Source organism: Nicotiana tomentosiformis, chromosome 7, assembly GCF_000390325.3.
Source record: "Nicotiana tomentosiformis chromosome 7, ASM39032v3, whole genome shotgun sequence".
Classification (NCBI taxonomy): domain Eukaryota; kingdom Viridiplantae; phylum Streptophyta; class Magnoliopsida; order Solanales; family Solanaceae; genus Nicotiana; species Nicotiana tomentosiformis.
Genome location: NC_090818.1, coordinates 83,581,885 through 83,594,476, shown reverse-complemented (window position 1 = coordinate 83,594,476; position 12,592 = coordinate 83,581,885). Strand labels below are relative to the sequence as shown.

General features: G+C 41.7%; 1 non-coding gene across 1 annotated transcript; it reads right to left on the bottom strand.

Moving 5' to 3' along the window:
- Positions 1 to 10,451: 10,451 nt before the first annotated feature.
- On the bottom strand, positions 10,452 to 10,556 carry LOC117279432 (small nucleolar RNA R71). The gene has a single exon (XR_004509862.1). It is a non-coding gene; the product is annotated as a small nucleolar RNA R71 (small nucleolar RNA).
- Between the last annotated feature and the right edge of the window lie 2,036 nt (positions 10,557 to 12,592).

The window sequence follows — 12,592 nt, the reverse complement described above, 5'->3', positions numbered from 1 at the left end:
AAAACCGAGGAATGGTGGGTCATAAGGCTCACACCTGAAACCACACGTGCTGGTATAAGGGTGGATTCTGGTTATTCCCCTTAATTAGGATGAAACTGGTAATAGCTGTGAATTAGAAAAGTCAACCCACACGACATAAGTAGGAAGGCGGCCTAGCTGATCGGGTGGAGATCGGACGCCATGTTGCTCACATTGTGGTACTACTCTTGGTAACAAATTTCTTTAGCATCACATGTCAAACTACATTGTTCGTGGGGAGATGGCCTAGCCGATCGGGCGTGATCGGACTCCGTGCTAACAAAGACGGTGGTATATCGGTGCTAATGATCTCCTAATCCAAAATTTGTATATGAAGTTCGTATTTTGAAAATCATTATGTTTTAACTGGACATTTGGACATTGTTGATTGTGACTTGTTGTTTCTATGTGCTACCTTTTTTTTATATGGCCATTCTATTTTGAAAGAGGACTTTTAGCTATACATACTAGTGTTATTCGATAGTACTAATGTCCCGTTTGCCGGGGGCGCTGCTTCTTTAATTTGATGCAGGTGGTTCTACAGCAGACGGCATTGATCAGTGATAGCTAAACACTCTTTTCAGCTGATTTGGTGAGCCCCACTTCATTTCGGGGTCATGTATCTTTTGTTTCTCATGTACTGTGTTTTGAGGTATAGCTGGGGCCTTGTTGCCAGCATTTACATATTACTCTTCTATTGCACTTAGAGGCTCTGTAGATAGGTTGTGGGTTGTGGTTGATGTTGGGAATTGAACTAGAAATGTTGGTATTTGGAAATCATGTTTTCATTAATTCTATAAACTCGTAATATTTTTGAAAATTATGAATGAAGCTGCTAATGGGAATGAAATGGAAGTTGTTAATGAAATCTTATTAGTGTTTGATTAATGGAGTACATATCCTCTTTATTCATGGTTGAATTTGGGTATAATGAAATCTAACAAGCTTGCTCAGCTGGGTTTACTCGGTTGAGCGTCGGTTGCGCTCCCCGAGTTTGGGGCGTGACATTATGTATGTCCGAAAATGGGCTAGTTCGGGTCATCCAAAGAGACATTTTAAAGGCCTATTTCCTTCATATATTACACTAATAATAAGGCATAACAACCAGACATAAGCTCCTGCAAAATACCACCCAAATATTGCACACAAACCCTAATTGATTTTCTCTCCTTTTCAAGTTCTAGTTGGAGGTAAAACCTAGAGTTTGAAGAACCAAGATAGGAGCTGAGTTAGTCAACAAATAAGGTAAGTTTACTGCTATCTTTCATCCATTGTTTCTGCTGGATATGTATGGAAAGTCGTTCTATAATTGTAAGAATTCACGGGACGGTGATCGGAAGCCGTGAGTTCGAGTTATTCACTTGTAGCGGACTGTTTTGTGGACTGTTTCATGTTGTTGTTGGACTGCATGTTTTACTACTATTTTATGGAGTTTTGGAGGAGAAAGGGTATGGATAAACATCGAATAAATTCAGGGTGGTGAGCTGGTCGTTCGTCGTAACATTTTCAGGATGTTTGACACTACTACGGTGATCGTTTTATGTATGAAGAGATTGGGGTATTTTGGGTTGTTTTGTTGTATTTTATGGTGTATATAAGGTTGGAAAATAATGTATATTGTAGTTATTGTTGTGTTCTTATGTTGTTGGTGTTATCTTGAATTTGTAGGGAGTAAGGATTATAGGGGAGATGCTGCCCGTTTTAATACAAAATAAGCGTGTCATTCATTGTGCGATAGTTGTACCTTTCATAACTTAATGATAGTATTATTATCGTTGTTGTTGATTAAGGTGCGAAGAGGCAAGTTCAACTTGGTGATTGGAAAGATTCTGATAAGGTATGTTAAAGCTAAACCTTTCCTTCATTTTGGCATGATCCCGTAACTACATGAGTTTGATAACGAGACATAAAAGAGAAGTTCGTATTCCTGAACTTATGTACATTATCCTAGTCTCATATGTTACAGTATTCGTATTCCTGAACTTATGTACATTATCCTAGTCTCATATGTTATAGTATTCTCCCTTATCAGGACTTTATATTCAGTTAAGTATTTTTTTCTTCTAGTAAAGACAGCATAGGGTCTATATTTATACAGTATTACAATACTTTCACCACCATCGAGCTATAATCGATGGGCAGGCCCCTATTGGGAAACCTCTTATCAGATGGTAAGTTATATACCGAGCCTACTATGGCCAAGTGCCTACGATCGAGCCCAGAATGGCTGAGATACAGAGCCTAGTATGGCCGAACTCCTATAAGAGAGCCTACTACAGTAGAGCAGTTACACGTTCCGAGCCTTAAAGGGCTGGACAACTATTTTACTTACTATATTGAGAGAGTTGAGTCAGTATCGGCAGCTAAGTATATCTCCAGATCATCTTTAAATCCTAATTACTTTCAGTTATTATATTATCAGTTTAGTTTCAGCTTTCAGTTATTCTATTGCCTTACATACTCGGTGCATTATTTAGTACTGATGTCCCATTCCTGGGGACACTACATTTCATGCATGCAGGTTCGGATAGAAAGACTAGTAGACCTCCTCCGTATGTGCTGTCCGTGATCAGGTTGATCGGTAAGCTCCATGTCCTTTGGAGTTGCTGGGTCTAGGGTTTTGAGAATATATTGTGTATATATTATGGGTAGATCGGGGCCCTGTTCCGACCATAGTACATCCATCAGTAGAGGCTTGTAGACATATCCTATAAGTTAGTGCAGTATGTTGGGCTTGTAGGCCTTCTATATATATATTTTGTTGGTTTGTCAGCTTTAGTAGTTATGACGGCCTTGTCGGCTCAGTTTTATATTGATGTTTAGTCAGAGCTAGTTTTCGTTTAGTTTTATTTTTTGTTTCGCAAATTGTCTTGCAATGTGGCACCATGGCCAAAGTATGACATTATATGTTCAGAGTCCCTCAGTCGCAAGTTGGTACGCTAGGTTAAGTAAGCCATCGGGTGCCGGTCTCGCCCCCCCCAGGTTCGGGGTGTGACAAACTTGGTATTAGAGGAGTTCTATCCTAGGGAGTCTACAAGCTGTGTCTAGTAGGGTCTTGTTTATAGATGTGTTGTGCACCACATTATATAAGCAGGGAACTGCAAGGCATTTAGAAGTTGGTTACCCTTCTTTCAAATCAAAATTGTGTTGTAGAACTGAGTTATATGAAATTTGAGTTAAACTTAAGTTTTGGTGTTTACATACAGAGATGACGATGGCTAGGATGACTAAGGCAAGTCAGAGGAGAGACACGACAGCGGGTGAGGGGACCAACAGGGTACCCCTAGTAGATGGGGCCCAGTTTGAGGCCCTAGGCGAGACCCCTACTCAGCCATTACCGATTCCTCCACCACCTGAGGAGATTCCTAGGGATACCGCACATCTAGTTCACCCTCCACTTCCATCAGATCAGGACATGAGGCGTGTGGTGCATTTGTTGACACAATTGGTAGCTACCCAGCACATGCTAGGGCATCAGCTAGTGCAGTGTCTTCTGATGGGTCTGAGAGTTCAAGGGTCTGAGACTTTATTGCCTTGAGTCCCCTAGAGTTCACGAGGACAGATCAGAGGGAGGACCCGCAGGATTTCATAGATCAGCTTCACAGGATCTTTCGGGTTATGCATGCCACGGAGAAAGAGGTATTTGAGCTGGCAGTTTTTTGACTTCGAGATATAGCCGTCCTTTAGTACGAGGGATGGGAGAGGTCCAGGAGACGTGATGCACCTCTAACTATTTGGGAGAATTTTTCAAATGCCTTCCTTGACCAGTACTTACCGCGAGAGATCTGACAAGCTCGAGTCGATCAATTTCTAGCCCTCAAGCAGGGCAATATGAGTGTTTGAGAGTATAGTCTCTGTTTTAACTCATTGGCCAGATATGCTCCATCCATAGTTGCTACTATGCGGGACAGGATCCACATATTTTTCATAGGGTTGGCCCCAGAGTAGACCGAGGCATGTGCCATCGCTGCATTACATGATAGTATGGATATGTCCCGGATTCAGGCATTCGTCCAGAATATAGAAAGGGGCAGGCATCGACAACAGGGTATAGAGAGGAGTGAGCAAGGGTAGCGTAAGAGGATGAGAATTGCTAGGTCTCAAGAGCAGTCTCAAGGTATTTATAGGCCCCAGTACTTCGGACGACCACCTAGGCCTCCAGCGCCTCAGTTATAGAGTTACAGGTATGACCGTTATACTTAATTAGGACTAGGTGAGAGCTCACGGGTGTCGGGTTTGCAGCGACAACGAGGTTCAGGGTAGACATGTTCATTCCCGCCGTGGTGTGACATCTATGGTAGAGGACACTTGGGCCAATGCTGAGCAGGTTCTGACGCTTGTTATACATGTGGGAGTCTGGGGCATATGATGCGAGATTGCCCAAATAACGATTCTGGGGGTATGGCATATCCAACAAGTTCAACAGCAGGATCATCTATGTCTGTGCATCCTTCAGGGCTTGAGTCTCAATCTTCGACTGGTAGAAGTCGAGGCAGAGGTAGAGGTTCCAGTTCAGGTGGTAATCAGAACCGTATCTATGCTTTAGACGGTCGATAGGACCAGGAGTCTTCACCAGACGTTATGACAGGTATATTGACCATTTGCTCTCATGATGCTTATGCCTTGATAGATCCAGGATCTACTTTATCGTATATTACCCTATTTGTCGTGGGGAAGTTTGGTATAGTGCCTGAAATACTAAGTGCTCCTTTTGCGGTATCTACACCGGTCGGAGAATCGATTATTGCTAGACGGGTTTACCGAGGTTGTACGGTGATAGTTTGTAGTCATCAGACCTCAGCCGACCTAGTTGAGCTAGAGATGATAGATTTTGATGTTATCATGGGCATGGACTGGTTAGCATCTTGCTATGCCACAGTTGATTGCCGAGCAAAGGTAGCCAAATTTCATTTTCTGGGTGAGCCAGTCCTTGAATGGGTAGGTAATACAGCGACACCCAAAGGTAGGTTTATTTCCTATCTGAAGGCGAGGAAAATGATCGCAAAAGGGTGCATTTATCATATTGTGCAAGTTAGAGATGCATATGCTAAGATACATACACTTTAGTCTATTCTAGTACTCAGAGAGTATGCAGATGTGTTTCCAGATGAGCTTCCAGGTAATCCTCCAGAGCGAGAGATTGATTTTAGCATTGATTTGCTTTTGGGAACTCAACCAATATTTATCCCTCCGTATAGAATGGCACCTGTTGAATTGAAGGAGTTGAAGGAGTAGTTAAAAGATTTGCTGGAGAAAGGTTTCATCAGGCCCAGTACCTCACCTTGGGGTGAACCAGTACTATCTGTGTGGAAGAAAGATGGTTCGTTGAGGATGTGTATCGATTATAGGCAACTGAACAAGGTAACTATTAAGAATAAGTATCCACTTCCAAGGATCGATGACTTGTTTGATCAGTTACAGGGGGCTAGATGCTTTTCAAAGATAGATTCGAGGTCAGGCTACCACCAGGTCAGAGTTCGGGAGAAAGATATTCCTAAGACAACCTTCAAGACCCAATATGGCCACTTCACATTCAGAGGAGGAGCATGCGGACCACTTGCGAGCGGTACTCCAAACCCTCCGTGATCATATATTGTATGCTAAGTATTCTAAATGTGAGTTCTAGTTGAAGTCTGTAGCATTCTTGGGGCATATTGTATCCGATGAAGGTATAAAGTTAGACATTTAGAATATTAAGGCCGTGAAATCTTGGCCTAGACGTACCACTCCGACAGAGGTTCGTAGCTTTCTAGGCTTAGTAGGATACTACCGGATATTCGTAGAGGGTTTTGCTTCCCTTTCGGCACCATTGACGAAGTTGACACAGAAAGCAACTAAGTTTCAGTGGATGGAGGCTTGCGAGCGGAGTTTCCAAGAGCTTAAGAACAGGTTGACCTCAGCGCCAGTTCTAACACTTCCATAGAGTCCAAAGGGTTATACCGTGTATTGTGATGCCTCAGGTGTAGGGTTAGGATGTGTCCTGATGCAACATGGGAAGGTAATTGCGTATTCTTCAAGGCAGTTGAGGAAGCAGCAGAGGAATTATCCGACCCACGACCTCGAGTTAGCTGCGGTTGTACATGCACTTAAGATATAGCGGCATTATTTATATGGTGTTCATGTTGATGTATTTACAGATGATAAAAGCGTGAAATATATCTTCAAGCAAAAAGAGTTGAATTTGCGACAGAGGTGATGGCTAGAGTTATTGAAAGAATATGATGTTAACATTCTCTACCATCCAGGGAAAGCTAATGTTGTAGCAGATGCCTTAAGTCGCCGATCTATGAGTATCTTAGCACATATAGAGACTGAGAAATAGAATTAGCTAGAGAGATTCATTAATTGGCTTTTTTAGGGTTCGGTTAGTAGATTCTGAAGATGGTGGAGTTGTACTCCAAAACACTGTAAAATCATCTCTCATAGCTGAAGTCAAGGAAAGGCAGTACGAGGACCCATAATTGGTCGAGTTGAGAGAGCGAGTTCCGTAGCAGAAGAAGCCATTATTAGATCTCAAGGAAGATGGGGTTCTTAGATATAGGGGTCATTTGTGTGTCCTAGATGTAGCAAGGCTATGAGACAGGATTATGTCAGAGGCACATTATTCGTGGTACTCCATTCATCTTGGGTCGATGAAGATGTATCATGACATTAAGGATGTGTACTGGTGGAACGATATGAAGAGAGCATTATTGTGTTTGTCGCCTAGTGTCCTAGTTTCTAGTAGGTGAAGGTAGAGCACCAGAAGCCCAGAGGGCTAATGAAGACTATAGAGATCCCGACGTGGAAATGGGAGGCGATAAACATGGACTTTGTCACGGGTTTGCCTCGTTCTCATCGTAAGTTCAATTCTATATGGGTGATAGTCGATAGGCTCTCAAAATCAGCCCATTTCCTACCACTCAGATCTACATATACAGCCGAAGATTATGTGAAGTTATATATTAAGGAGATAGTGCGGCTACACGGAGCACCAGTATCTATTATATCGGACCGTGGGGCCCAGTTTATAGCACATTTTTAGATGTCATTTCAGAGAGGTCTAGGGACTTAGGTGAATCTCAACACAGCTTTTCATCCACAGACTGATGGACAAGCCGAGCACATAATTTAGATGCTCGAGGATATGTTACGAGCATGTGTGTTGGATTTTAAAAGAAGTTGGGATAAACATCTACCTCTTATCGAGTTTGAATATAATAACAGTTACCACTCCAGTATCCAGATGGCTCCGTACGAGGCTTTGTATGGGCGTAAGTACAGATCTCTTATAGGGTGGTTTGATGTTGGAGAATCTGGGTTACATGGGCCAGACTTGGTTCAGCAGGCCGCAGAGAAAGTAAAGCTTATCCAGGAGCGACTGTTGATAGCTAAGAGTCTTCAGAAGTCATATTCTAACGTGCAGTGATGAGACTTAGAGTTCGGGGTTAATGACTGGGTATTCTTAAAGGTATCGCCTATGAAGGGCGTGATGAGGTTTGAAAATAAAGGCAAGCTTAGCCCACGGTATATTGGGCCTAACAATATTATTCGAAGAGTATGCCGAGTAGCTTATGAGTTAGATTTGCCCTAGGAATTAGAGTCTGTCCATCCAGTTTTTCACGTATCTATGTTACGGAAGTGCATTGGGGATCCTACCCGAGTGGTGCCCACTGATGATGTACAGATCACGGAGGACTTATCGTACGAGGAAGTTCCGGTTGACATTCTAGACCGACAAATTCGCAAACTACGAAATAAGGAGGTTGCCTCCGTGAAAGTTTTATGGAGAAGCAACAACGTGGAAGAGATGACGTGGGAAGCGGAGGAGGAAATCAAGTCTAAATATCCCCGCCTATTTCAAACTGAAGATATGGCTCAAGATGGGATACTTCAGCACAACTCTATTCAGGCCAGTAGGTCATCAGGTAAGCTCTTATTTTTGACTTTCAGTATTAATAATTGACGGCTGTGAGAGGTCAAGTGTTGATATTTATACACATTGGCCATATATGGCATGTATAGTATTTTTTTGGCTGCGTGCAGGTCGGTTTTAGTCTAGAGTACGGAGGTGACTCTGGGAAACTTTTCCCCAAGTCTCTAAGAGTAGACATTCGAGGAAGAATGTTCCTAAGGGGGGAATGATGTTACACCCCATATTTTCGTATGTAAAAGTACGTCGTAAGCAAACTAATGTAAGACCAAAAATGAGATCATCTTTGGAAGTATATAAAGTAAGTTATCATGTTACCTCGGAGGTTACAAATATTGAAGATAATGAACAACAAGTATAAAGTGGGTTGGAAGGTTCAGAAGCTAAGGAATTGAAGAAAAACATGTTTCGTCGAAAATCGACAAGTTAGGAATGTTACACGTACCTTTGGGGTGAGACTAGGGTTCTTAACATGATAAGAAGGTTATGTTATGAGTTATGTTAGTTTTATGATAGTCGTGTGTTATATTTTGAGGTCAAGCAAGTTGTGGAACAAAAGTCGATGGAAGTCATTACAAGTTACGTTCATAAATTTTACTGAAATTTGGGGTCAAATGTAACTGCGATTTTCTCCCAATATACTTAGAGTTATGATATTTAGCTTAAAGTATATATATTTATATGTATATCGCCTCATGTTTCACTCGTGTTTCGCATATGTCGGATGTAAAATGTGTTGATTTATATTAATTCGGTGTTTTTATGTGTAGGAATCATCCGGAAGCAATTGGGGGCGAAAGGGGCGAGATTAGAGCCAAACTGGACGAAAAAAGGAAAAGTTGGATTTTCGGTGCCACAAGCAGTGCTCCACGCCACTTGTGGCGCCCATGGCAGAAAGTTTCATAAGCCAGTGCCAGCGCCAGCGTGGGGCGTTGGGTTGGACGCTGGCGATGTGATTTTATCCAAGTTTGCCCGGGACAAGGTTATTTCGGCCCTAGACCTAACCAAAGCGTATAAAAGCAAGACTAAGCTTATTTTTGGAGGGGGGATGCAACTTTGAAGAGAGAATACACACGAGAAATATTCGGGAGCAAGGATATCTTAGTTTTCTTCATCTTTTCTAAGTATTTTCAATTATCCAACACTTATGCATTTGTTTGATACTATCATGAGTGGATAAAACCTATAGTTCTGGGGTTGTGATTTAGCCATGAATATTGTTGTTTAACATTGACTTAACCTTGATTATAATTCACTAGTATATGGTTATTTCTTCAGTTATGTGATTAATTGCTTAATTGTCTGGCCAGCAGTTAGGTTTTATTTACTATCTATGTTATGCTTGGGAAAGCCATGTTTAGATTAGAGAAGAATTGAAGAGAGCACGATCTTAACTATGAGGGGGGGCTGATTTGTGGTTAGGATAGGAATATACCTAGTCACCGTGCTTAATTAAATATCGTAATCTTAATGCGTTCTTAATAGATTGATTTCATAGGAATATAGGCGTTAATCTATTTTGACTAGGCGAGTAGTACTTCGGGAGAAGGCTATGAGAGCAATTGTTCGATTAATTAGCAACCATGAGTGAATTGTATGAAAGGGAGAGTTAACTAGAATACAATAAGATTGGTGAATCGATCACAACCCTGGGATATTTGTCTCTACTGAATACATAACAACCATGTTGCTTCATGATAATTTAGTTACTAGTTATAATTATTGATTAGTATAATCACACCTTTGAACTCGAATTGGCTCGACTGAATAACAATCTTAGTGAATGTAGTAAATAGTTAATCACAAGTCCCTGTGGGTACGATATCTGGACTTACAATCCTATATTACTTGTTGACCACGTATACTTGCGTGTGCGTTTGGGAGCAACAAGTTTTTGGCGCTGTTGTCGGGGACCTGAATATTGACTACTTACTAGTTTTTTCTTTAATTTTTTATTTTGTCAAGTATATCATTACTTGATTGTTTCTTTACTCTCAAGAACTTTGATTGAATGCGGAGGGTCAGAAGCCAGGACAGACTTCAAGGCTTTGACCCCGAACCTGAGAGAACATTTCATAGGAGGTTGAGGGAAGCAAGGGACACAAATAATCTTCAAGCACTTGTTCAATTTCCTGTGAACATGGCAGAGGAGCAACACATGGTTGTTCAGGAGGTGGCGATGCCCAGCATTGCTAATGTCACCTCCAGCATTGTGAAGCCTAGAATCACTGGACACTTTGAGCTGAAAGAGAGCATGATCCAGCTACTTCATGTGAATGGGTAGTTTATGGGTATTCCATATGAGGATCCACAACAACATATGCTGAACTTCTTGGAGATTAGTCATACTTATATCACTAATGGAGTCACTCCAGACTATGTGAGGCTCACACTTTTCCCGTTCTCTCTGTTGAGCGAAGCAAAGTGATGGCTGAAGGTAGAACCAGCTAATTCTATTACATTATGGAATGACCTGGCAAGGAAAATTTTTGCAAGGTTCTTCCCTTTGGGCAAAACTGCAAAGATCAGAAGTGAGATAGTCGCCTTCAAACAGAAAGCGGGGGAGTCTTTATACTCAGCTTGGGAGAGGTTCAAGGGGTTGCTCAGAGACTGTCCTCATCACAATCAGATAAACGAAGTGTTAGCTGACACTTTTATAGAAGGGATACATCCTTAGATAAAGATTGTGGTAGATGCTACAGCTGGAGGTCAAGTGTTGGAGAAAAGCTTTGATGAGATAAATGCATTATTGAAAAAATTCTCCAAAAGCAAACCTGATTGGCAAGGAGAGATGGGCAGACACACAATGCAAAAATTTATAGGGGTTCTCGAATTAGATGTAGTCTCAGCATTATCAGCGCAAATTTCCACATTGACCAACCAAGCCAATCAGATGCCCTTGGTTATTAGCAAACAACAAGCTCAGCCAGTGCCACAAGTCCAGATATTTTGTGAAATATGTGGAGAAGGTCACATGAGCAATCTATCCCTAGCAAATTTAGAGTCTGTATATTTTGTGGGTAATGCAAATCGAGGCCAGGCAAATAAGTATGGGAACACTTACAATCCCAACTGGAGGAACCACCCAAACTTCTTTTGGGGTGGAAACCAAGGTGCTCAGAATCAGTATAGGCCACAAGCACCTCAACAACAATATAGACTGCCTCAGGCTAAACAAAATGCAAACTTGACAACTCACCTTGAGGAAATGATGAAGAAATTTATGGCTGACCAGTCGGCCCAAACAACAGAAATGATGAAGAAAGTGATGGCTGACCAACAGGCCCAAGCAGCAGCGATGAGAAAGTTGGAGCGACAAATGGGACAACTTGCCAGTGCCCAAAATACTTGACCAGTTGGGGCTCTTCCTAGTGATGCCGAGCCTAATCCTAAAGCTCAAGTCAATGTGGTTACCTTGAGAAATGAAGAGTGTTAGAAGAAGTTCCAAAGAAAAAGAAGTATACGACTAGTCTTGAGGGAGAATTAGTTCCCAAGCCAGTTGAGGAGAATGAGAAAGAGAACAAAGGATCAGAGCCAGTAATTGTGATAAGGCCACCACTTCCATTTCCACAAAGACTGTAGAAGCAAAAAGATGATGCTAAGTACAAGAAATTCTTAGATATTTTGATCCAAGTGCGTGTGAATTTGTCTTTGGTGGAAATTTTGCAGGAAGTGCCTAAGTATGCAAGGTATCTTAGAGATATTGTATCAAACAAGCGAAGACATACAGAGTTTGAAACAGTTGCACTTACTGAAGAGTGCAGTGCTAGAGTTCAGAGTAAACTTCCTCCTAAGTTGAGGATTCTGGGAGTTTCACAATTCCTCTGTCTCTTGGAAAATATGAAGTTGGTAGAGCCCTGTGTGATTTAGGGGCTAGTATAAATTTGATGTCATCCTCTTTGTTCAAGCAACTCGGATTGGGGATGCTTAGACCTACTACAATTACTTTACAGTTAGCAGATAGGTCACTAGTTATGCCAAAAGGAATTATTGAGGATGTGTTAGTTCGAGTGGAAAAGTTTATTCTTCCTGCTGATTTTATTGTTCCTGATTACAAGGCATGAGGAAGTGCCCATTATTTTGGGGTGACCGTTCTTAGCTACTGGTGGAGCGATTATTCATGTGAGGGAAGGGAAGTTGAAGATGAGAGTTAACGATGAGGATGTCACTTTTAATGTGTACAAGGCACTTAAGCTCCTTAAGCATTATGAAGACTTGTGCATGATTATTGTGGTCGAATTGAAGGGGATAGAGCAAAGTTCTTATGTGAATTGTAGTGATCCAGATGAGACAACTGAGTTAGAGGAGGTGGTGTTGCAAGCTGAGTGTGTAAAGATGATTGAGAAAAGAGCCAGAGGAGATCTTCTGAGAGCATGCAAAAAGGCTAGACTTCATGGGAGAGAGAAGAAGAGAAAGCGCCCAGCCTGAGCAGAGTAGTAGAGTCGTGCCACGACTATAAATAAGGCGCTTGTTGGGAGGCAACCCAGCCTGTATTTTATTTTATTTATTTATTTTTTATAGTGTCAAGTTTTGTGTTATTTTTGTTTTGCAGAGTAGGGGAAGTCTGAGTACCCGAAGTTGAAGTTGGGGAGCATGTTTGAGCTTAAGTGTGGGGTCGTCCCGACCCTTAATATTAAGGATCATGTCCAAGCTAGGCCCGAG